The sequence below is a fragment of the Ambystoma mexicanum genome, chromosome 7p (genome assembly GCF_040938575.1).
Source record: "Ambystoma mexicanum isolate Mex_15411 chromosome 7p, UKY_AmexF1_1, whole genome shotgun sequence".
Lineage (NCBI taxonomy): Eukaryota > Metazoa > Chordata > Amphibia > Caudata > Ambystomatidae > Ambystoma > Ambystoma mexicanum.
In genome coordinates, this window is record NC_090939.1 from 839,529,191 (window position 1) to 839,555,523 (window position 26,333).

Here is a 26,333-nt window from a genome sequence, read left to right on the forward strand (position 1 = left end):
CTCCATCGCCATTAGCTGTTTTCAACTGCGCACACTTCAAGCCCTTTCCAGTCACAGGGTTTAAGTTTGCTAAAGTGCATTGTGAAACATCCATATTCTATATATTCCTTTGTATATGCATTGCGCATCGCCGCAATCCATTTACTACGGAGCCAGCCTCAGGATTACTTTGTTTACTTGCGTTACAGCATCTGTACAATTGTAAAATGACTTTGCATTTTCTTCAGTGTTTCTTCGCACGGGCAATCTTCATTTCGATCCCAAAATGTTGCTTTTCCTTCGATACCTTATCCTCCAATCCTATAGAATGTCTATATTCTTTCTTCATTTATTTTTTCTGCTTTCGTCCATTCTGCTTCTTGTGACATCACCAATCTTCTTTCTCATTCATTTTCATACTTCTTCCAGGACTTTTTCCAGAAGACCATTACTTCTTTGTGACTACATATAGGGTTTTCTCAATGGATACCTTGTCCCAAGAACTCCTTGCGGTATAGGTATCCTCACTGGTATTGCACATGTCGCAATTTCTGGTTCCCAACATATAGAGAACATGGGGAAGGAGCTTCTGGTAGGGGTATATTGCTCTTCCTCTACACTACTACTCGAAAGAAAAAGAATGCTTAGCAGAAGAGAAAGTGGGTACAAATTTCTGTAAAAATGAATCCCCAGATTTCTTGCAGGTAATTGCCAGGGGGGGGGATTTAAGTAAGTATACAGAACCTAGTTCTAACATAGCTAAACAAGACTTAGGGCCTCATCACGAGTTGGGCGGTAACGCCGGCGCTATTAGCACCGGCGCTAATAGCCCTACTGCCAAACCCCAAGGCGCTATTAGCGCCGGATCACGGGTTTGGCGGAAGGGTTATTGCCCATTCCCCATTGGGCCCATTCGGGAATTCCCCATTCCCCATTGGGCCCAATGGGGAAAATTTGCGCCATTACCGCCGACAGATTTCCCAACGGTGGTAATCGCGCCGAAAATCAGCAATTTTGCCACGGATTTCCCCCCAGCTAAAAGCTGGGGGGAAATCCGCCAAAGCCATGATCTGGCAGACCCTTGAAGGCGGCGGTAATAGCGCTACCGCCGCATTTAAGGGTTACTGCCAGACTCGTGATGAGGCCCTTAGTATCTGCATATTCATTCTCTCTATAATGAGGGAGGTGTTGATACCCAGAGTGCAACAATGTTGACAGAAGTATGGCAATGGCTGTGGAGCAACTTTTTATTTTCAATAGCTGAGTTTGGTGGGCAGTTGAGAACCAGGTGGGAAAAGCTCTTAGCCATGATGAACTTCCAGTGGACGTATTTCATAAATGTATTTGCTAAATTGATGCCTTTCCTTAGAAAATTGCTTAACAGCATGAATGAAAATTTTATGATTTCAATCAGCTGGAGAGGAGTTGAGATTGTACCAGTTTGTAAGAGGGGGGAATCGTATGGACCTCTCAAATTATCTGCCCATTTCTCAGCTTGACAGCTCAGCTACATTTTCTGACACCATTTCTGTAAACCGCTTTGAAAGGTGGAACGATTAAAGAGATGTTATCTAGTCTATAGGCCAGCTTTTGCCTTTGGGCAGGATTCCTTGATCAAATATTTTGATTTTAACTGTTGATCCCGAAAATGGTTTTATTGAAATGGCAAGCTAACTACTTGGTATTTATCAGTTTCAAGACCGCCTTGAATGCCATCCCTCATACTATACTGTGGAAAGTGTTGTCAAACCTGGGCATTCCTTCAGGTCTGTTTGCCAATGCTAGTTTATAGAGTACTAGTTAGATTTGGAATTGGGTGTGAGATAACAAAGAGTTTCCTATCCCGCTGTGGCATATACAAGAGGGTGTTGTGGCCCCCCTCTTGTTTTCAATGTATATTAAGTTCATAATTTCAGATGCCTCTTAGTCTTGGAGACAAAACATTGGTTATTTTACTTTTGGGGATGACAGGGTTTTAATATCCAAGACTCCTTCCGCATTACAGAGACACGTATTTCAATCTATATGCCAACTATAGAATGTGATGATATCCTGGCCTTGTCAAGAAGGGCAGAGGAGGCTCACCACAAAGCAGTCCAGGGTCAGTCCTGGCACCCAGGGTGAAGGCAATTGGGGGTGGGGTGACCCAACCCTTACCTCTTCCCCTGGTGTCAGTTTACATGTTGGCAGTACGCCTTGTCTCATGCCATACCTTGTTGCCAAAATGCTCTGCAGTGTTTTCCTTCATTTGCAGAGATGCCAAGATGGGAGAAGAAAAACTCCAAACACCAAGACCAGCTGCTTAGCAGATGTGCCAGCATCGCAGGACAGCAGGGCCAGCTGCAGTTCTGAAGAGACCCAAGCACAGCCGAGTCAACGCCAAGCTGCCCAACTAAGGTCGAAAGAGTGCCACCTGAAAGAGCCGCAGACCTACGTGATGTTCATGGAAACAGTGTGGTCGAGCAGAAGCATCAGCAAACACCTGCATACACACGCTGACCTCCTAGAAGGTCCAGGAATGTTGACAGACCCGGGTGGAGAACTTGCCTTACCGGCGGAACCCCGAAACACAAACTTGAACATTGCTTTACGGGGCCCGCATTATCGTTGTTATGCAGCGAGGCTGTGCAAATAGTGTGCAGAGTTTAGCCCCCTATTTAATACCTTTTGCAAATGTAACGCCTTGAGGGTGGGGCTAAGCCACCCTTTTGATACTTCCCCAGGTACATACACCTCCTAGGGGGGGGGGAGAAACAGGATTGGCTAGGAAAGCCTGCCAATAAGGACAGAGGGAGCAACATTTAAGCAGGAGACATGAAACAGGAATTGTGGATTATCCAGTTAAGGTTAGCGGTAGAGGATGAATCGAGATACCAGCAGGAGGCAGGAAGGAGTGGCAGAGTGTGGAGGCATTTATTGGCGAATGGTAAGATTTTGGCTTAGTGAGTGCAAGGGTACTGTAGAGTGAGTGTGCATGTTTGTGAGGCAGTTGAATAGAAGTTAGTATAAGATGTGAATGTGAATTGAGTGGTACTAGGTCAAAGGAGATTGTGGAATGGGAGTAGGAGAATAGTATTAGTGGGAGGACAGGAGGAGAGTAGTGGTAGGAGGAAGAGACTAGTGGTAGGAGGAAGAGACTAGTGGTAGGAGGAGAACAGTACAGGTAGCAGGAGGAGAGTAGCCTTAGGAGTGGGAGGAGAGTAGCAGAAGGAGAGTAGTAGAAGTAGTGGTAGGAGAGTAATGGTAGGAGTGGGAGAAGTATTAGTCATGTGGCAAGAGGAGGAGTAGTAGTGTAGAGGAGGAGGAGAAAGAGGAGTAGGAGAAGAAGAGTTAACATCAATGGGTGGAGGAAGATGGGAGGAAGGTGAGGCAAACATCAGAGGAAGAGAAGATTGGTGGGAAGGAGTCGAGAAGAGGAGGAAGAGGCCGAGTAGGAGGGCAAGGTGAATGGTATTCAGTAGATCCAGGCAGGCACTATTCCCAACTCCCTATAGATCACTAAGTGGGGATAGAGTAGGGACAGCTAAGAGGTCCATGAAGGAGTCCACATTCATGGAAACCACCTCCGCATAAGATCAGAGATTAGACAGAAGGGTTGACTCATCAGCAGTACAAACCCAGTGTTATGGATTCCTGGGCGAGGGGGGCATCACAAGGGAGACAAGAGAGAGTGGCCCATGTGCCACTCCCTAAGCTCCTTTTCAGCCCAGACCTACGTTTATATGCTTGATATCCTTGTCTACCATTTCACTGAAACAGCGGATAATTTCCTTCAGTAAACTACCGAAAAAACAAATCATTAAAACCCTTGAAACTTTCCCAGAGTCTCTGTGAATTATGACACCATCCGTGACTCGAATCAGATAGTTAATGTTATAAGGAAGAGGTGTATGATTTGTCATGGAAGGGAAATACTCAAATTGGATATAGGTTTGTTAGGCAAAAGGAATGAAAAAGTGTACTACTTTCACAGTTTAGGAGTCTGCTTTAGGTAGTACCAGTAGTTTGTATCGTCTTGTATCTAAAGATTCCCATATCCTGTCCAGACAGACTTTCACCATTCGAAGTTCCTCCAAATGTTTTGTGGGACAAGCAGTTACTCCGGCCATACATCTATATTGTTTGACAGGCATTACTGGCTGTTTGGTATGGAGCAGTGTTTTGAGGATTTATCCTTATTTGAATGTGTCAAAAATCGGTTTCTAGGGTTCCTGTCCTAACCACAGAGCACGCCAGGCATTCTGATGAGGCTGGAGAGATGGGGTTTACAATCTTTGGCAAGATTGAGGTACTTTCTATACAGAGTAAAGATTTGCTTTTCTCCCACTCTCTAACTTGTTGACTCTTCTGGTAGCTAAAGATACACCCTGGATGAGCGTTATGAAAGATGGTCTCGAAGAATTGATTGCCCCTTCGAGTAAATTGGTACTAAAAAAGGTATGGACAGTTAGAAAGATGTTAGTGGTTAGTCAGACTAGCAGTATAATGATAATGATGTGTTATTTATATAGCGCCTTTATCCAAAGCACTTTACACAGCACATATTTACATACAATATCACCCAACCGAAATTGGTACTCATTTATTGACCTCGGAAGGATGAAAGGCTGAGTTGTTCTTGCCGGGATTCGAACCTGCGACCTGCAGATCACGCTCAGATCGCAGCAGCGAGCGCTCAACCCGCTGAGCTATCTTACTGGCATGGTATACTTTGTAGTTAATTGGAAGTAAAGAACAATTAAGTGCTGAACATTATCCTGATGTAATTAAACGTTTTCCCAGAAATATTCCATGCATCAAGATGTGATTAGGCACTTTACCACTCAACAATTATACTTGTAAGTGGACTAGGATGTCGCCTAATTGTCATCGTTTTATATGCATGCTTAATGGAAACTTTCTGAAAAGCATCATTTAACTGCTTACTACAGGGTGCTCTTATGTGAGGCACTTGTGGCACATCAAGTGTGTGAATATCTCATGGAGGGTAATCTTCTGCAGCTTTTAGAGGAGGACCGGGAGGGTAGACAAAGCAATTTAATCACTCCAAAGTAACCAAGTACCTAAGCTCAATAGCTTTTTTAACAGCACATTTAAAGCTGTCCTCTAAGGCTGTATGGCACATCTTTTCAAGTCGTTCAGAGACTCTGGCTTGGTCATGGATTCAATGGCGAAGTCATCAACCGTCCTGCTATTGACAGGACAAGGACTGAGCTTCCAAACCACCCTATTGCTCTCATGAATTTAGGCGTCAAGGTTTATTCAATGGTCTTGGCCACCAGGTTGGCAAGAGTCTTGCTGTTGCTTATTGGCTGAAATCAAGCTGTCTTAATGTCTTTGGGGTTATGGATCTCGGAACTCCTTGAGGTTGACCTGAGAAACAGGGCATACATTTTCTTGATCCTGACGTTGTTTGAGTTTGGTTTGGGTGATATTTCACAATTCTAGCAACAGGATGAAACTCAAATGCACATTTACGTTCTCTACCAGGATCCTGAGATGCAAATGGCAGGGTTTACCCCCCTTTTACCTTTAATCTTTGCGATCTCTGTGGAGCCATTTCCCCAAAGACTCCATGCAAATTATAACATTTGCTCACTGACTGGAAGGGATGGCTCTAAAAACAAATTGTCTGCATGAACGACTTACTTTTATGCATGAGTTCCTGAGGCTAGTTTACCTGCTTTAGGAAGGGAGTCTGATGATTTTTAAGTGATATATGGCTTTTACTTAATTCTACTAAATCTGCGGCCTTGATTATTTGGGGAAACCCACATTGGTGCTAACTGCAAGAAGACATCCCTTTCAAGTAGTCAGAGTCTCTAGTTGCATCTTGGAGTGAAACTTACATCTATTGTCTCACGCTTATACTCGAATAATAATCACTCCTCTTCCAGAGTCTTTCTACATATATAGATAAATGGATGTTACAAGAATTAACCTGGATTGGGAGGGTTCTCTCTGTTAAAGTGAATCTGGTCCCCTGATTGCTGTACATGTTCCTGATGCGTCCCATTAAAATCTGTTAGATACCCACAGCACGCTTTATCTTTATCTAAAAGGCTGCTCAGGGTCCCCAGAAAAGTAAGTTTGCAGAGAGAAGGGTTGATTGGATGTCTCCAGTGTCAAGCAATATTACTCTGAGCTCTCTAATCGCTCAGAATTGTTGTGCACCCGGCATGGTGTTAGCTGTCTGGAGGTAGAGTAGTCAATAAGAAACCTCACTCTAGTTAGTCTTCCCTTTATGGACTGTCTGCGCAGGTCTTTGGTGGGAGATTACTTTCTTCAAGACTAACTTATGTATATCAATTGCCTAAGGCATTTCAGGCTCTAGGGTCATAGGGGTGGACAGGTCAAGTTTATAATATGTTTCTTTCATCTGTGATTGATAACCCTGACTTATCTCTGGTACTGGTTTTCTGAGACTTTCTGGACTTCGGTGGGGAGGGTTAAAGGCATTGTCTCAGTTATGTAATCGTCGTCTCTCCTTCACCTTTTAAGAGTGAAAACCCCCTTTCATGTAACCGATGCTGAGAGGTTTCAGTATGCTCAACTGCTCCACCGTATTGCTTACCTGCTGGTGAAGAGGGTAAAAGGCAGGCAAGCCCCCTGAAGCTCAATGTAGTGGACAGTGTTGACAAGGATAATGTCTCTAAAATGCACAGACTCTTCGATAGAGCAGACCTCAATCAAAGGTTGCCCAATATGGTGAAATGGGCGGAAGAGATCTGGTAGAAATTGGTTCATAGTCCTAGGCTCAAATCTCGGCCAGGGCCCATAGAAAGTACAGATGGTGACAAGGGGATGTGATAATAAATATGCTTGAGGTGATAACTCTTCACCTCTGTTTGCACAAACTGATGTTAGCAAAATTGTGGCCAAATGGGTAGCCTGGATTACGTGGTGGACTTGTTCCATAGTGCAGACATATTGGAAGGAGATTCCTTCTAGAATCAAATAAAAATGCAGTGCTTGTTGCATCTGGACCCTCTGGTGCTGCGTTGGTGAATTTGGATGAGAGATTTTACCCAATGTATGTCCACATGGCCAGTCTCATCACGTATTTTCTTAATTGTTTCATTTAGCTTTATTTCGATACAAAGCGATCATCATAAAATAATAAGGTTTGCAGTATAAGCCATTTGCCACTGGGATACAATGCAACCTAAATCATAACTTGTTACAGTGATAAAGGGATGCAAGTTAAAGTGCTATTGTTCTTCTTCTGACTAATCTCATGTGGCCACAGACAAGGTGCCAGTAATATTGCCAATTATATGCTATAAGTAACAGTATCAACCTCAAGAGGAAGTTTGAGATTAGTCATGAATGTTTTTACAAAGTCAGTTTGAGCTGCCTCCTGAGCTGCCTCTGTTAGGTATTTACTAGTGCAAAAGACAACAAACACATCTGTAGGTCAATGGCATATGAACATGGCCTCTTGAGTGGTCCTAGCCTACAATTTCTTTAAGAGGGGCATCATAAATCTTTTCCTCAAATCCAGGTACACGGAACAAATTAGAAAAAAGTGCACAGTGGACTCGGATTGCCCACATGCCAGACAAGCAGCTTGGGCACTCGGGTTCCACTTATTGCAGGGACCAGCAAGCAGGACCATACCAAGCCTTAGTTTCAGGTATAGGGCCCTTGCCATTTTTGGCTTCACATAATCCAGGTAGGTTTCATAAGCTCAAGAAGACTTCAAACCCCAGTAGCGAGCCCAAGTGGCAGATTGACTAATGGCAACTAAAACATCCCTCTAGTGTTCGGCTGTGAGTGCTTCATTGATGGAGGTCTTATTGCTACTGGTTATGCCTTCGGGACTGTACCAGAGTATGATAAGGTCTAAATCAGATAGTTCATGTTTAATTTGCAATGGCCAGGGCATAGATTTCCCGCCAGCTTGTGCCATCACGTCGCTTAATGCCTCTCTATATTGAGCTAAATGGGGTGACATCATATTCTAACCCAGTAATGGAGTGAACTTGCCTTGACTCCACTAGTGTCATGCCACTCTCCATATAAAATGGTAGATTTGGGCCGCTAAAGTGCAGGCCCAGAATGTTTTTCAAAAATGTATTCTCAATTAACAGGCTATTGCAAGCCTTATGGCCCCACAACTCTGTGCCAAACATCGCAGCCTGTATGTCCTGCGCTCAATAGGCTTCAAGTGAAATCCTGACTGCTCCATTCCCGTGATCGTTAGTAAAGCGTGCAAGGGCCCCACTATACCTGCTTAAGGAGACCCCTGCTTTAGCAATTTGCCTTTTCCATTTGCAGTCGACGTAACTCTAAGGCCCAGCTAGTCATACTCCTCTACATATTCACCTACTGGCCCATTCTTCAGTAGTAGGTTCATGGCTTTGCTTTCGTTTTTTACACTGAAAAGAAAGCACATTCGTTTTTGAAGTATTGATGGACAAGTCATTCTCATAGATTCCAGAGCAAAATCATATTGTTTTTTGACGCCCATAGGAGACCGTGAGATGACGGCATTGTCGGCCAACATCAAAACCAGTATTTTGGAATTAGCCAGTAAGGTGCGTCCATCTGGTGCGTCAACACTTTTACTAAGGCCCCGTTAATAAAGGCACAGAATAATTTAGGTGCAAGGACGCAACCCTGGCGCACCACCATGTCAATCGCCTGGGTTGTCTTGGCATCTACTCCCCACTTCATTACAGCCTGGTTGTTCTTTTACAGACTCTGCATAGCTTTTAGTAAATGGCCTTGAAATTAAATTATATATTATTTATATCGCGCTCGTACACAAGTGTTTCAGAGCGCGACCAGGCAAAAAGGAGGGGAACAAGGGAGAGAAAGCAGAAAAAACAGCGATCTTACTAGGCCCAGTGACATTTAAGAAAGCGCAAGTGCATGGGAAAGGAAAATGGGGGAAAAGTGAAGGAAAGGGGGGGGAGTGGAAAGTGCGAAGCAGAGGAGAGAAAACATAAATATTAAATAGAATAAATAATAAATAAGGGCTTTAAACCATTGTAGTTCAGCCAGCAAGTGGCAGGTGAAAGTCAGAAAGTTGCATCTGATAAGTGCAGAAGAAACATGGGAGGGGGACTGTAAGGGTACAGATACAGAACCCTCGTGCAGATGGTGGCCTGGAGGCAGTGCAGGAGGGTGGCAGGGTGAGCAGGTACCTGGGCCCGAAAGAACAGAGGGTGGCCAGGCGCACAATGCCACGAGAAGTAACCGATCAACAGGGGAGAAGGGGGGCAAAGGCAGAGGCAAAGAGGAAGGTCTTGAGAAGTTTCCGGAACCGAAGATGTTTTTCCTCAGGTTTCAAGGTGGCCGGGAGGCTGTTCCAAAGGGAGGCACCTGCCGAAGACAGGGATCTACCCCCAGCTCGTTTTTTTGCAAAAACGACTAACCCTGAGGGAGTTAGAAGTAGAGGAGCTAAGGGCTGGAGAGGGGAGGTATTTACGGAGGGTTAGCTGAAGGTGTTTTAGACCCAGTCCCCAGAAAGCCTTGTGGACAATGCAGAGGGTTTTAAATTTAATCCTTGCATCCACTGGGAGCCAATGAAGGGATTTCAAGGCTGGAGAGATACGATCCCAGGGCTTGAGGCTAAGGACAAGTCTTGCAGTCCTGTTCTAGATTAGTTGTAGAGGACGCAGAGTGGAGGCAGGTAGATTTAGAAAGAGGCTGTTACAATAATCCAGTCTGGAAAGAACCAGAGCTTGGGAGACAGTGAGCTTTTGAGGGAAGGAGAGGAAAGGCAGAGTACCTCTAAGGAGGTGAAGTAAAAAGATTTTTTTAGAGACATCAGAGATGTGTGCGGAGAAGGAAAGTGTAGAGTCTAAGATAACCCCAAGGTTCTTAGCCGCGCAAGTGGGGGTGGGAGGAGGGCCAAGGGAGGCTGGCCAGAGAGTGAGAGGAAAGGATGGAGATGGTGTACCAATAAGGAGGATCTCAGTCTTGTTGGCATTTAGACATAAATCGTTGGCGGCACACCAATTTTGAATGGCGATTAGACAATCGGAGATGAGGGAAGGAGAGGAGGAGGTGGAAAGTTGAGCAGAACATTGAGATACAGTAAGCGAGAGTTGCCAGGTATTGGTTGAAAAGCCAGGGTGAGAGGATAGACCCCTGGGGGACACCACATGTGTAGAGGGAGATAGAAGATAGGAAGGACCCAAGTTGTACCTGGGAGGGTCGATCAGAGAGAAAAGAGGTCAGCCAGGCCAGAGCCTGATCAGTGATACCGAGGTTGGCACGAAGACGATTGAGCAGGGTGGTATGGTTGACCACGTCGAACGCAGAGGAGAGGTCAAGTAGGATGAGGACAGAGGGAATGTTAGAATCGAGGTTGGAGAGCAGGTTTTCACGGATGCTCAGGAGAGCAGTTTCTATACTTCTGGCAGCTCCGAAGCCAGATTGGTGGTCATGGAGGGAGCCAACAGAGTCGGAATGGAGATTAAGCTGAGATATGGCCAGCTTTTCCAGGAGCTTGCCCAAAAAGGGAGTAATGGAAATTGGGCGGTAGTTTGCCGGACATGACAGATCAGCAGTGGATTTCTTGAGGAGAGGATGCCATGAATTTAAAGATCCTTGAGCGCCTCCCACAGGTGTGCCTTCTGGAAAGTATTGAAGGCAGTTGGTAAATTGACAAAGGTGGCATAAATGCTCATCTTCCTTAGCCTGACATATTTATGATAAATCAAGGCTAGCCGCAAATGTTGGCCGATGGTGCTGATTTCATTGTGAAAACCCACCTGGAGGTGGGTTTGCACACCCCTCTCCACAATCCAAGCCTCCAGATGGTAAAGAATCGCCCTGGCAAATATTTTGCCACTAGCATCCAATAGGAATATTGACCTGTGATTCTGTGATTCATCCCTTGCACGTTTCTTATGTAACAGGACTATTTCAGCCTGTACCCATGCCATTGGAACCACATTATGCGCAAGGGCCAAGTTGAATAGTTTTCTCGGGTATGGAATCTAGACATCTAGCTCTTGGACATAGAAGTCAACCCTGGTTGGTCTGGGCCAGAGGTTATGCCAGGTTTCTGCTCCCTGTGTGCAATGCCTACCTCCATACTGATTAATACTAATAGCGAACTAGCCAAATCATAGTCAAGGCCCTCCTTCCTTCGCTCCTCGTGCTCTCTAGTTTCTTTATGGACCGGAGCAATATGCAGCCCATGTGGACTCCGAGATACATCCCTGTAGGGCAGTGCTGTCGTTAGTGTTCCCCGCCCCCAGGATGGCACAGATTTCACAAGAATCCATGGCATCAATGGCACTCAATAGAGAACACCAAACCTTGTCCACCCAATTATCTTGCTTCCTTGCGTGGAGCAAACAATGGTTCCTTTTAGCCTCACGTAATAGGGACCTTCCCTCCTCATGCGCCCTTTTGGCATGCCTAATCTGCAGGGTCTTGGCCTGCCAGCAGTCTCCATCGTACCAGGACACCCTGCCCTGTGCATGGTGTGAGACCGCCTGGTGGGATTTGGGGAGAAAAAAAAAGAATGCCAGTAAATCTCTCGTGGGTCTCTCTGAATCTATCAGGGTCTTGTTGCTTGTTCAGGAGAAATCCTTGAGTTCTACAAGTATTTTTTTTTTATTGTCATAGTAGAACACATCAACCTTTCAATAACATTCGTACTTAAATATAAATTAATACATAATTTCATGAAAAGTTTTAATCTAAATTGTCATATTACAACAGATGACAAGATAAAGTGGCATAGAAGGAAGAATATCCCCAAAAATATTCTAAAAAGTAGTGCTAGACATTTAAAACCAATGATTGCATTCAATGCTCACTGAGAATGTGTCTCTAAAAATAGACAGCTAGAAATGTTGTGATCAATAAAGCATGTTTTCCGATAACATTTCCAAGCCGATCTATGTAAGTTCCAATGACCTTAGAAAATTCACAGTGGCTAGCTTCATAGAGTTTTGCCAGCAATTAAAAAGCATATTCTATAAAAATTCAATTGTAACATTCTGACACAACAAAAAAGGGCTGGAAGTAGATCTTCCGTTTGTATATCGGGAGACTATAAGCAGTTAACAAATGCCTAATAGTTTCCAGTTGATCAGGTGCTTGACAAAATCTACAAATATTTCTTCCCTTTTCAATAATATTTCGCCTGGCTAAAACCTCATTGCTATGCCACAAATTTAGTGAGTCTAAATCTTAGATATTGGTCTCTGTATTTTGGGTCAGGGAATTTTGTCGGGTATGATCCTGCAATATGGAGTTTCATGGACAGCAGAGCATGATCACGTAGGAGCTGTCGTTGGATGCACTGCTCCCTTGTGAAAATCCAATCCGCGTACCACAATTTGGCCTTCCATCGTTTTGTCTGGATTGATTTTCAATAAATCCTTGGATATTCCAGCGGTTAACATGGTATTCTGAACCCTCTGTTTCCATTGCTGGAAAACTTTATTCGGTGAGGTATTTATATAGCTGGCTAGTATATTCATTAGAGAGCACCCGCCGGGGGGTAATCGACACTTTCTATAAAAGGCACACAATTTCCACATATGCATGGCATTTAATGATAGGAGACCTAACTCATGCCTCAAGCCACACATTGACAAGCTTCCAAAAATACCCCTCCAGCCGTGTCCAGACGATCTCAGGGCACCAATTTCTTGATTCAGCGCCATAGATAAGATAACCTTCTGTTTATAAATAAATAATTATCGGGGTTAAGGAGAATTTCCCATATCTTTCCTGGAGTATTGGAGCCTGGGCGGTAACTGTTCTGACCTTCCTTTGTAGGTCTTAGAGATAGAGTCGATCTGACACATGATTATTCGTGTGTTGGGCCCCAGATATTTGTACTCATTGGGACCAAGTGCTTGCCAAGCTTAGGTGAATCAGAGATGGCCTCGTCCAGACAAAGCCTCATATCAGAGATGTTTGTTTATTTATTTATAGAGCGCACTGGGCCGTCGGGCATCTGGGTGCTTGAAAGGTTTGGTTGCAGATACATAAGTAGGATAACAATACAGTGTAGGCAAGCAATATACATGGACAGTTTACAGGCATACGTGAAAGCTAAGGTAAGTACAGATATACATATATACAGTAGAGGTAGAGGTCAGGAAATGTACAAAATATACATATATACAGTGCAGGTTGAGGTTGTCAGTGGTCATTTGCATGCAGCCATTGTTTAACATTAGTCTTGAAGGCAGGGAGAGAGGGTAATGCTCTTAATGAGTCTGGTATAGAGTTCCAGAGTTGAGCTGCCAAGACTGGGCAGCTCGAGCCTCCTGTTTTAAGTTTAAAGTTAGGGATTCTGATACTGTTAACCTGTGCCTTTCTGATAGGTCGTTCTGATGTGTATTTGGTGAATCTCTCCTTCAAGTAAATTGGTGCCTTGTTATCAAGGCATTTGAATGTCAAGTTTAGTGTTTTGTACTTAATTCTATCTTTGATGGCTAACCAGTTGGGAGAACGTCTTTCTTCAGAGATGTGGTGACCTTTAGGGATGCCTAGGGCAGTTCGTATGGCGTTGGTTTGGAGGATTTGTAGTTTGTTGGTTTTGTGATTACTGGTACCCAGGTAGAGTGCGTTACAGTAATCCAATTAGTTTTGACAGGATCAGTGCCCGTGCGATGATAATATAGTTGTCTGTGGTCAGAAATGGTTTACATGCATATAGCAGTTTACATGTGTAGCTGGTTGCAGAAGCTGTAGCATTAACTTGCCTGTTGAGATTGGGTGCTGAATCTAGGTAAAAACCTTAGGTTTTTACTTCCTTAGCGACTTCTTGATACCATCGATGATGATGGAATTGTAGTGGAGAGGGAGTTTAATCAGTCTATTGGTGGATCCTATGATGATGAGTTCAGTCTTTTCGTCATTAAGACATAGACCGTGTGTGGCCATCCAGGTTTGTATGATTTGATAGATTTTATTTTTGAGTCCTACATTTTTGTCGTATTCTCCCTGAATAGGGATGAGGATCTGGGTGTCGTCAGCATAATTGTTATATGAAACACCCGGTTTATCAAGTATGTCGAAAAGGGGCTTTGTAAATATATTATACAAAGTGGGTGAGACGCAAGATCCCTGCGGTACTCTGCATGTGATGGGTACACGGTCAGCTGATGAGGAGTGTGAGAAGACTCTGATGGTTCTGTTGTCTAAGAAAGAGTTAATCCATGTAGTTCTTTGGAGAAGTTAGCGGCAGATTTAAGGTGGTTGCATAAGACTTTGTGGTCATCCAAGTCAAATGCGGCGGATAGGTCTAAGAGTAGGAGAATGGAAATTTCTCCTTTGTCTTTCCGGTCAGTCATTTGTGTCTTAAGATCGAGAAGGGCTGTCTCAGTTCAGTGTCTTGGCCTGAAGCCGGATTGTCGACTGCCTAGTAGATTGTTGATCTCCAGATAGGATTGAATCTGGAGATAGGCAGCTCCATCTAAGATTTTGAGGAGAAATGGGACTGTCATAATTGGCCTGTATTTAGTCGGGATGCTCAGGTCTAGGTTTTTTTTTTTTTTTTTTGGAGGGCTAGTACCCAGGCATCTATGAGGTTGGTGGGAACAGAACAGGATTTGAAAGAGGAGTTAATGAAGGTGGTGATAAAAGGAGCTTGGTCCTTTGCGGCTTCCTTAATAATAGGAGCTGGGCAAGTATCCCCAAGGCAACGGGAAGGTTTGAGTGATCTAATGATGAATTCTGTCTCTGTAATAGAGATTGACCTAAACTTTAATTGGTTAGATAGTTTGGTTTGGTTATTGGCGAGTTCTTGCAAGATAGCTTCTTGGGTATCAAGTGCAATCTTATGGAGTGTACTATTTTTTTGCTAGTATTTTGTCTTAGAGCAGGGTTATTTTGTTGCAGAGGGCATTTTGTATATTGGTGCACAAAATTTTGTATTTGGTGCATGAGTCGCTTGGGGCAATTGGGGATTCTAATTCTCTGAGTATCGAGAAGATTTCCCTAGTGCTTGAATTGGCTTTTTTGATTCCGTCATTGAAAGTTTCTTTTTTAGTTTGTATGATTTCTTTTTGTATCTGTTTGAGAGAGAGGTGAGGTGGTTTTTATTCTAAGTCGATGGATTCTTTTTCCAACAGGATTCTGCCTGTCTTTTTTTCTTTACGCAAGGCTTTTAGACTAGGGGTAAACCAGGTAGGCTATAGGCTTTTCTTTGCTCCGTTTTAGTGGAGAAATCTCTATAGCTGAGTTTATGGTATTATTATATAGATCAACCAGTTCTGTGGGATCAGTGGGAAGGTGGGTATGATTAGTGATAGGTTAAATCATAGGCAGGAGGTTGGCTACAGTGATGTTCTTTTTGCACCTAGTTAATGCCGGCGGAGCTATGGACTTAAAAAAGCGCCAAGGCCATAATGCAACCTTGCTTCAACCTTCTGAAGGTGGAAATATGGGGGCGATAATTTACTATCCAGGGAAAGCCGTACTTGGATGGACATGTCAAAGTGTAGCTGATGTACCCGGTGTTGTATATATACCGGACAGGCTGCTTTGGACAGCTTAAGTCGAAGTACTTCTCTAGATATTGAATCAAATGCTGTCTGGAAATCTATGAAGGACATGTATACAGGTTGCTTCATTTGGAGTTTATTGGACTTGATAACATGTAGTGTTTGCAGGTTTAAAGTAGTTCCCAGGCCTGCAACGAAACACGTCTGATAAGGGTTCCGCAGACTTGCTGTGTCCAGCCACAAGTTAGTCTCGAAGTATTAACCTAGCAAAAAGCTTACCTGGTACATCTGATAGTGCCACTGGCCTATAGTTCTCAGGTTACTGTCGATCTCCTTTCTTGTAAATTGGCACTATTATATATTTACGCCATGATGAAGGAATCTGACGACTCTCTATGACCTCAGTACACATTGTGGATAGTATGTTAGCCCAAACCTCTGGGTGTTCCTTCAGCATGGCATTATACAGGCCGTCGGGACCTGGGGCTCTTGATGTGCTAAGCTTACTTAGGTGGTAGACTATGTCTTATACATCGAACTTTGTTAGCTTGTATAGATGTTTGGTTAGCTTGTGGCATATTAGTAAGTGGAGCGATAGCATACAATGTTCTGTAGAAGACTTTCCAGACCTCCTCAGGGACTGCATTTATCTGGGCTTGCATCTGCCTGTTAGTGGCTTTGTTAAGCAAGCCACATATTAAGGTGGAGCTTTTTGACGCCATCGCCTGGAGCATATGCAGAGCATCGTTTTGTACCATTTTCGCTTTGCGGCTCTGAATCCAATTTGTATATCTCAACTTCAATGTTTTCAGCTTCGGTGATCTAATTATCGCCAGAAGTTTGTTCAAGGCATGTTTAGTGGCCCGATAGGTAGCTGATAGTTAGCTCTCATATCTACAAGTTCCTAATCATACTGACGGAGATGTCCTGTCCGATCAAGTGCGCGGGTACTCATGCTCACATGACCAGTTGTCTCTCCTCCGTGATCATGGTCCATCGTTTTGCAGTTTTAGATAATTGACCAGTCGATCTCTCAATACAGTAAATATTGAGATCTCCTGCCAATATTGTGTGATCAATTGAGGTGTCACTAGCAAGCAAATCCAATAGAAGCTCAAGATCCTGAAGGAAATCCCATCCCTATCTAACTGAAACTATCAACAGAGTCAGTTCTACCCATCGCAAAATAAGTCACCATGCCAACCAACTGCAAGTCCCACTCATCGAAAGAGCCAACGCTGGAGGTCTAGGCTTCCTCCACATAGCTCCCAAACTATGGAATGCTCTCCCTAGCAAATTTAGAGCAGAACCATCCCTCCTCATCTTTCGCAAAACCCTAAAAACTACTCTGTTGAACTAACCCTTCTTGCTCTCCTAGCTAAATCTGTAACTATCCCCCTCTGCTGCCCATTTAACCACTAAGCCATGCATGTATTCAACATCTACTGTATCCAATGTAAGCTAAATATGTAACTAATATCTACTGTAACCACCATGTACATTATGTCCTGTAACCACAAGCAAAGCTGCCCTGTAACCACTAAGCTCTCCACTTTCTTTGTAACCAGCACGTCTCTTCTTTTTAACAGCTCTGCGATGCCTAAGGGCTGCTGTGCGCTCTATAAATGCTAATACATTAATCCTGTATGCCTACATGATTCCAATATGTGTTCACTAAAGCTACTGTGTGTGTTTTAATCTTTACCAACTGTAAATACATATTATGTGATGCCCACTGGGAAATGCATATTACTGCGGCGGCTCTTACGGCCACCAATAAGCCAGCCATTGGCCTTCCTTTCACTGTTAACTTTGCTGGTAACTAGGAGAGAGTATGCGTGTCCCATACTGGAGGAACTGTGAGCCAGACCTCTTGCAAGGCCACAATACCATATGACATGATTGGATTTAAGTTGGTTTGGATTAAATGTTTGTAGCCTCTGGTGTTCCAAGAGGCCAAAGAGCATTTGATTGAGTTGGCCTTCGCAGATTCATAATTGGAATCGTAAATAGACGACTTAGATGAAACCAATTCTATCAGCCGCAAAGGGTTTGAAAGCTCCCTTCGAGCATGTCATTCTGAGACCTGTGATGGTATCTTGCAAGTGTGAATTAGAAACATTGCTGTATGGAATGGAAGGAGGAGTAGTAGGATGTGTGGGTACAGGTTAATGGGTTAGCAAAAATCCCAAATTATAAAGCTGATCACAAGCCTGCCATATTAAGTTCATAAGGATGCCAGACCGCGTCCATAATTTAACAATGCATGAATCACAGTCGTTAAAAAATTCAACCTGTTCAGTATCACTTGTGGACAGATCTTCCAGTAACGTTATGTCCCCCAGTATGTTTAATATGCTGGTCCTATTTAGATCATATACTGGAAATTATCCACCTCTACATTGGAGTATTAACTGACGGTGAGTGCGGGTGGTATAGCGTGTATTTTTGTGTCTAGTTGCATGTGTCTCCTCAATCTGCTTAGTTTTGCCTTTCAATTCTTGCAAAAGAAGGTCATCAGTCGTTATATTGGTGCTTAAATTGGTGCCAAGCGCTGAATTACTGTTCACATGTCTGACAGGTTCACTAGTTACAGCGAGCTTGCTTGAATTTTGACGAGCAAAAAATTGTGTTATGGATTTAGCTATTTGTTCGCGTCTTTCCTCGAGGGTGGTCAGTCCCTGTTCTTTGATGGTCATATCAGTAGGTTGAGGTTGGCTGACTGCTGTGCCCAAATTAAGTTTTACTTGCGCTGCTTGAAGTAAGATTTCAGCATTTCGGTCAGACTCAACTGTATCCAATAAGGCATCCAGATGCTCATAGACCAAGTTTAGATCGGTACTAGATGTATGCCTCGAGTCTGTTTGAGTCTTAAGTATCTCACCCTTGTTTTGTGCTAAGTTCACATATTTCCTTGTGACTGCCGCACTTGCTACTTGTGTGTTGTTTATTTTCGGTGTCGAGAAGGAGTGGATGAAATAATGAGAAGCTGATCACTTATGAGCTGTCAGCTGTTTGAGATTTTTAGCTTTCTTCTTAGGCTGGGCTTTTGCTTGTGCTCTATCACACTTGAAAAATATTTTATAATGTGAATGTGAATTGCCTGCAGATGCCAGAACAGTCGGCCTATTTTGTGATTGTTGAACTGCGGTGTCTGAGCTTTAATGTGAGTGGGTTAAATCATTAATAGTCTTTCTTATTTTTCCTTTGCCCCTTGTTTTCCACAATAGTGGCAATTTGAGGAGGGGTCAATCTGCAGTATAACTGTATTTGGACCTGGTGGAACGTCTTTAACCGTTATTTTATTGTGGTTTTCAATTACAGAATCTTGATCTAATATTGTCTGTCCACATGGTTCTCCTAAGCTTATAGATGTGCAGGCATCATATCTGCAGGCACTTGTATCTTTCGTGCGTTTCAGTTGGAGCAGCATATTGGTCTGTTCGTTCAGCTTGTCAAGCGTTTCATACAAATTTCCCAGTGTCGAGGGCCGTGTTCATCGCCTGAAGCGTTACTTCCATTTCCGTGGAACCGATATCTGCCGACGGGACAGAGCTGGGGATGGAAATTACTTTGGCTTTCCTCGGAGTGGGATGCGTGAATAAAATTGACTAAACGGAAGAGTCTTGCACATAGTTTGTAAACATCACAGGAGATTGCGATAGTGCACTCGGTCTAGAGGAGGCAGTCAAACGAGGTCCAAGGAGGAGATATTGGCACCCTCATTCCATTATTTTGTAACGGGGGACAACCAAATATTGGAGAAGTGTCTGTTAGCACTTGCAGTTGAGTTCTGAAGTGAGGAACGGAGAGCAGGTTGTTTCGTGAGAGCCGTGCTTAACGATGGAAAAGAGAGGGAGGAGTGGTTATGAACCTTAGGAACTGCGAGTGTTTCTTCCGGAATCAATGCGGTGGACGCAGCGTTCGCAGTCAGTTCGCAATTTAACGAGAAGCTCGTGGCCACCAGCGAGTATGGAGGAGTAGCCAAGTTAGTAATGCAAGGCACAATATTATCAATCCGCGCGCACTCACCATTAATGGGTAGTGATAATGGGCCTGAGACTGAGGTAGACACGCTCGTATAAGCAGTATTCCCAAGGCAACAGAATTTCTGAATGTCCGTTGTCTAGGGAAGAGGCTCGAGGTCGCATCAGCGAGCTTTCACTTTTTGTGAAGTTCAAAGTGAACGTTGTACGTTTAGGAGTCACGTTAGTATGGGCGTGAGAGTTTACCAACTGCTTAACTGCCGGCATGTCTATTGTCAGAGTATAGACTGGCGCCATTTAGAAGTTTCAAAAGAAAGATTAATACTAAACACAAAATGATAGTGATTATCTCAACAAAAAAATTACGGCCGCTTATGTTAGGGAGAATTCTCTGTAAAGGCTAATTTCCCAAACCTCGTGAGTCCCCCAGCAGCTCGGCTGGATTTTTGTGGTTTGTTTTCTCCTGCTAAGAGTGAGACTCTTTTTCTCCCACTCTTAGGCATGATTTGAGAATGTCCTTTGACTTTGTAATGTGTTTTATGGGTTATGGGGTCTTTTACTCCATGGGGCTTCATGTGTTTTTGGTATGTGTGTTACACAGCACCCTCAGTGCAGTAACACAGGGGTGTCATAGTGACCCCCAAACATAGACTCCATACCCTGAGACTGACTACTGTCTTCCAGGGCATGTAAAGTCACCATTGACTTTACTAGTCTTAAACTGTGAACAGAACCAGTACAAACCATCATATTGTGGAAGTACTGGTAGGGGTAATTAGATTGCCCCTGGGTCTGTTTTCCAAGGGGGCACTGTCCAGTCCCCCCTTGTCGAGTTTCTGGCTGGTGGCAGTGGTTACCACGCAAAATATTCCACCGGAATATTTCCTATGGGATTTTCCCATTCATTTTAAACGCACCACTTGTTTGGTGCAATGTTAATGATACCGCCGGGTTACATATTTAATATTTATTCCCCGGTTGGGTCTTTTTGCCAGAACTCGGTTTTAAAATGGCGTTTGTGTTCGCCTCCATAACTCCAACCCACTTGTTCCACTTTTGGCGGGCTTCTACACAGAAGCCTCCAAAAGTGGTGCCACTCTGTCTGCGTCCACAGGATGTGTGGGAGGGGGGGAATAGGCACCCTGGACAGAGTTGCCTCGGCAACTCAAGTCGCACTCTTGTGCGATTGGCCCAGTGGTGAGCTGCCCGGCTCACCACTTAGCATGTTTGAGTGACAACTAGGACTGGTGAATGGGGGTTTTCTGCATAAAAGCCGGGCTTTGGGGACTGGAACTTCAGAAGTCACCACAGGACCTAAAGAATCCGAAGAGGGAGAAGCTGAGCCGACCTGCAACGATGACACCACCGGTGGAGCCCTGCTGAACCAACTCACCACTTCCCAACGACAGAGAAGATCTTCTTCCAGGAGAGTCTTCTTCCTTTGAGCTGGTGGGGTTAACCAGGTCGCCCTCTTTTCACCTTCCTGGATCGTCTCGTGGTCGAATTGCCCGTGCCAAGCACCCCGGCGGCCGGATAGCCACGCTTCACCACTACCGCAAATAAAAGGGTAGTACCTTTTAACCAGAAACTCTGCAGCTGGTTTCTTCCCTGGCAGTGCAACGACCTCCAGCTTTCCTCCACGTCGAGATCTTCTCTTCCCCTGGACAAAGCACCGACTTGCACCCGCTGCCAGGAACAACTGCCCCCGTTGGAGCTTTCTCACCATTTCAGGTACTGTGTCCCGCCTGGTCTCCCAACAGACTGTTCAAGGTGTCCCGTAAATCCTTGACTCTCTATCCTGGGGTGACTTGGGACCTGTTAACTAACTTTTCTGAACTGATCTAACTCCTTTTTGAACTATCTGCAAAGACTTTTAAAGAGTACTTCAACTGTGTGATCTTGGGCACATTCTGCCTTGCTCTCTCCAAAAGTGGGCTGGGCCCATGAACTTTTTGCTCTGCAGTAGACCCTGCCTTTCTTGACTTGCTGGGGTTCTGTTAAGTTTTGGTATTGTGTGCTTTACTATTTCTGCCTTTTCTCTCCCTTTTTAAATAATTATTGGAGTGCCATCTTGGTTAAGCGCTCACCTCTGTGGCGATAATAAGTGTTGTCCTTTCCCTAAGACTTGTCGAATAATTAATCAGGGAGGAGTATATATTTCTAGTGACTGTGTTTGAACTTGCTTGACATATTAGTGCCAGTGTATTTTTACAAGTGTGTTTTTAAATAAATAATTATATACTTTTATACCAAAGCTCTGGTCAGTGTTTGCTTGTGCTACTGTATTTTTGTACCTAAATGTGTATACTCTATATACTGCCTAACTCTTCTTGAGAGAAGTCTGACTGCTCAGCCACAGCTACCAGGTAAATCTGGGTGGTACAGACTGCTACCAATTGGGTTTACTGCTAACACCTGTAGTCTTAAACTTTTTGCAGTGGTCCCTAAGGGAACTGCACAGGTTTCTGCCTAACAGCTTACCCGCAATCCGGCAAACAGCCAGCAGCACTTTTCATGCACTTTCTAAATGCGCACGCGACCTGCTTTTGTAGGAGTTGTGGGTAAGTGGGCGGAGCCTCAATCGGTTCAGCATCTAAGAGTAAAAAAAGGTATTTGAGTAAATAGATACTGATTTATATGTATTAAATGCAGCAGGGGTCCTGAAAAAGGTATTCTTAATCCTTGAAAATTGCTTGTACTCAATAGGAAAGTGATGTCGTATTGGAACAGAAGAGTAATAGGGTGTTGCCAACGTCAACCAACAGCACTTTTTATGCACTTTCGAAATGCATGCGTGCCCTGCTTTTTTGTAGGAGTTGTGGGTAAGTGTGCGGGGCCTCAATTAGTTAAGCATCCAATAGGAAAGTGATGTTGTGTTGGAACAGAAGAGTAATAGGGTGTCGCCAACGTCAGCCAACAGCACTTTTCATGCACTTTCGAAATGTGCACCTATAAACTCATAGGCCCTTGATAAAACCTTTTCCAGATCTAGGCGCGCCACTTGATGGTCTGTCTTGCATGCCCTAGGATTGAAACAGCAATGCTAGGACATGCAGGCCCGCTATGGTATAACCCTAAGAAGACTATGTCGGCCTCTCGAGTCAGTGGGTGATGCTCGCTTTCTATCCTGACTATAACTGAAAACCCTTTTAGCCAGACTCAAGCTTCGAAATGTCCAGAATATATTCTATCCTGCTTCTGTGCATCCCGTTGTCAAACGTACAGTCCCCAGAAAACCTTCCCTTACATGCTCTAAAGCTGCACCACATAATAACACTTACAACCTGTTCTGCACAGTTATGTTGCCTCTTCAGTCGACATGCATTTAATTTGAGAACGCCCCAGATAGTCCTCGTCTTCCAGAATCTCTTCCATGGCATCTGGTGGCTCATATTGCACATTGAAGTCACCCATTATCAAGGCCTTAATGTGGCCCTTGCACCTAGACCTCCATGCAAACATTCTTTAATGCATTAGGGAAAGCATTCCAGTCCCCCTTCCCCCCCCAATTGTCGAATAAGTTTACGACAAGGGCTTTGGTGCCATCACACAACTTTACATTGAGCTCTTAAATCCTTTGAGCGATTGTCACAAACCTTTGTTTGTGAAAAGCATGGGGCTAAACCAAATTAACACCCTGCCACTGGGCCTGCCTCCAAGGCCTTGCGTTGCTGGGATGGCATAGGGGGTGTACCCCTGCAGATGTGTTTTGACAGCCCATGTCTTCTGTAGGCTTATTATGTCAAATGTGTACAATGTGGATATATAAGTGTGTCTCTGTTTGAAATGTTCAGTATACTTCCCAACATGCTACAAACCAAAAATTCGCCATGTGGGTGTGTTCCACAGTGTAGACAATGTAAAAAGTATAAAATATACATTTACTAATTGTTTTTTTAAGCTGTTTCTTTTAAGTGTCTGCAATGCTTGGATATATATGTGTGTGGGTAGGTTCCATGGTGTAGATAATGTAAAAAGTATCAAATATAAATATACCTTTGCATACTTTTTTATTGTGAATTACCATGGGTACAACTGCTAGTTATACTTATGACTTCCTGTTGCTGGATATGTGGGATAACAATTGGCTTTAGGGGGCACTGGGTGTCAGTGGCTTCATAGGGCTAAGGTCAGCTTGCCCATCAGGGGTAATTGATGGTGCACTGGGCTTCTGAAGCAACCCAGGAAGATCCATTGGTAGGCAATCAATGAGGCAGGTGAAGTTTGTTATTGGAGCCTTACTTATAAGAGAATTTACATTTCCACTTTTAGGGGGGTAGGCGGGCGCAATTCTCTTTATGGCAATTTCAAAGCCTAATTGCGGAAAGGCCCTCTGTTCCATTGGAGTATGCCTTCAACCAACTGATCCTCTGTCAATTGAACTCCCGAGAGACTATATTACGGTGGACAATGGAACAGCAACCACTTTTCGCTCTCAACTAATGTGTCACCTTGTTTGTTAATCTATCCCTGGCTTCATATAGTGTTTCTGCAGGTTTAGGGACATTTACCAGATAGAAACGTTTTGTGTCAGATTTGGAAGTTGACAAGTCTCATCACCTATTTCCTTAATGCTGGGCCAGACCTAATCTCAGTGCTGGTATTCCGCCAATGGCTGATTACTTGCTATCTGGTCAGCAAAGGTATGGCAGAGCCTTACTATGGAACATCTGTCCACGTTCGTGTGAGAGAGGGTTCTAATTTTTTGAAAACATGGTAATTCTTTTTTAATTGCCTTAAGGTCTACTAGTTTCGGACTTTCACAGCCACTCAACTGAAGCCTTTTGCTATATACTGAACGCTGAGCGGTCTCTGTTATATTGCGGGTGGGGAATGAGTGGAGCATAATGGCTCTCGATTTACTCGTTGGATTCAGATTTTGAAGATTCACCTTTTTCTTTGTATTGGCACCAGTGGAGCTATATCCATCTACTGATTTATAGTGTATTTGTCCACACAGGTGTGAACTTGGAAAAACTAAAAAACATTTATTGAAAGAGAAACAATATTCAACTACATCTTGCAATATTGTGAGCATTGTTGCCCTCATTAGTACCCCTGCAGTATGTGTTTGTGGGAATAGTGGTTCAAAAGGCTAAGTATAAAAACATTGCCTGTATGTCCTTAGATAGATTTGCACCCACAATCGATTCTGCAAGTCTTAAAAGGCTCTCCCAGTGAAGCAATTTGACATTCAATACTGTATATGTAATAGAGCTTTTCCAATCCGTGGCTTCCAAGGTTCACATTCAGTGTCAGTCATGTTGCTACTACTAAATCCAGGGCAGGTTATTTGATCTCGTCTGTTCTGAGTAGAGAGGTTTTCACTTTTTTGGTAAATCTTAAACAATAATTTCCTCTACTAGCAGTTGTACCCGTTCTTCGCACAGTAATTCCTACAAAAAAACAACAAAGAATTAGACAAGTATATAGTTGTATTTTATACTTTTAACGTTGTCTACACCATGGAACCTACCCAGATGCCAAATTTCTGGTTTGTAGCATGTTTGGGAGTATGCTGAATATTTCGTAAAGACACACTCACAATCCACAAATCTCCCTTTTGTATTACAAAGCCTGCGTTAGCGGCCGTGTAGTTATGGTTAAGTTGCTCAACTCATAGGAAGAGCACTTTTTGGGCGGCTTATAACTTTGCTCCCCCTGGACGAGTCCTTACCAAACTTTGCAATCAAAATGTATGTGGCCCGGTCTGAATTATTCTGACAAGTTTGGTGAGGTTTAGTCAATGGGGGGCAAAGTTATGGGGTGTCCCACATTTTTCTTTCCATAGACCTGATGGAAAAAAACATTGCTCGGACTGCTGGATGGATTTTCACCAAATTTGCGACAGGATCGGCGGCTTGTTCCTGAAAGCGTGCCTTTGTACATTTGGTGTAAATCCATCTAGTTTTTTTTTTTTTTTAAAACAACCAAAAAGTTGGTAAAAAGAAATTGTGATATCTGGCTCCGGTGCGTGGACTCATTGCCCTGTTCGGTCCGTGGACAGGCATCCTATTGGCCTAGAGGGTGCTGTGATGTCTGCGGACATCGGATGTGCCCACTGATTGGATGGTGAAAAGCGTCAGATTTTTGGAATCGCCCACCATGTTGGATTCACGGACAGCAGCCGGTGTCCGCAGACACCGCGGTAAAAACATTAAAAAACACAACTTTGCCTTTGCCAAACTTATCAAACAATCTCTGGGGAGGTGAGGGGTGATGTGGATGGGATGGGATATGGCAATAAGAAGCAAATAAACATGTGTTTTTAGTCCGTGAAGTCTGCAGGGGGGCAGTGCTGTGATGTTCGCGAACACTTAATATTTTCGAGGACATCTGTGCCTATTTCTGCATTATAGGTTTGGTGAAAAGCAGTTCTTGGATGGCTTATAACTTCGGTGTCACTTAATGAAAGTACATGAAATCTTGGAATTGTATTCTAGACTTGATACTAAATGGTTTTAGAAAGTGTGGAGCTGTTTTGTCAAGAGGAAACAAACTTAGAGGGGGGGGGTCCCAAAATATTGTAAAGGCTTACAAAAGTGGTGCCATTTGACGAATCTGCAAAAAAGTTTGCAGAACGATTTTAAATCTAAATATAAATGTTTTTGCAAACTTTGGCGGGAATCTGGCAAGAGGGTTAAAATTAGAGGGGTGGTCTCCACATTTTCAGATGGCTTATAACTTTGTTGCCATTTGACGAATGTGGACAAAGGTTTTCGGAAAGATTATAGATCCAACCTTGAATGTTTGTGTAAAGTCTGAATGGATTTTGTCAAGTGGGGGCTAAGTTATATGACTATTGTATGTACATTTATTTTGACACTTTTGAAAAAATAAAACATGGGTGGATTTCAAGCAAACCCGTAGCATTGGCAAGGACCTTAAAGCATGGTTTTGCAAATGTGCCTGTGTTTTATTATTTGACAAGTGT

General features: G+C 43.7%; 1 protein-coding gene across 1 annotated transcript in view; it reads left to right on the top strand.

The window, feature by feature from the left end:
- Window positions 1-26,333, top strand: part of TMTC4 (transmembrane O-mannosyltransferase targeting cadherins 4) — a 1,375,572-nt gene that overhangs the window by 592,682 nt on the left and 756,557 nt on the right. The window lies entirely within an intron of this gene.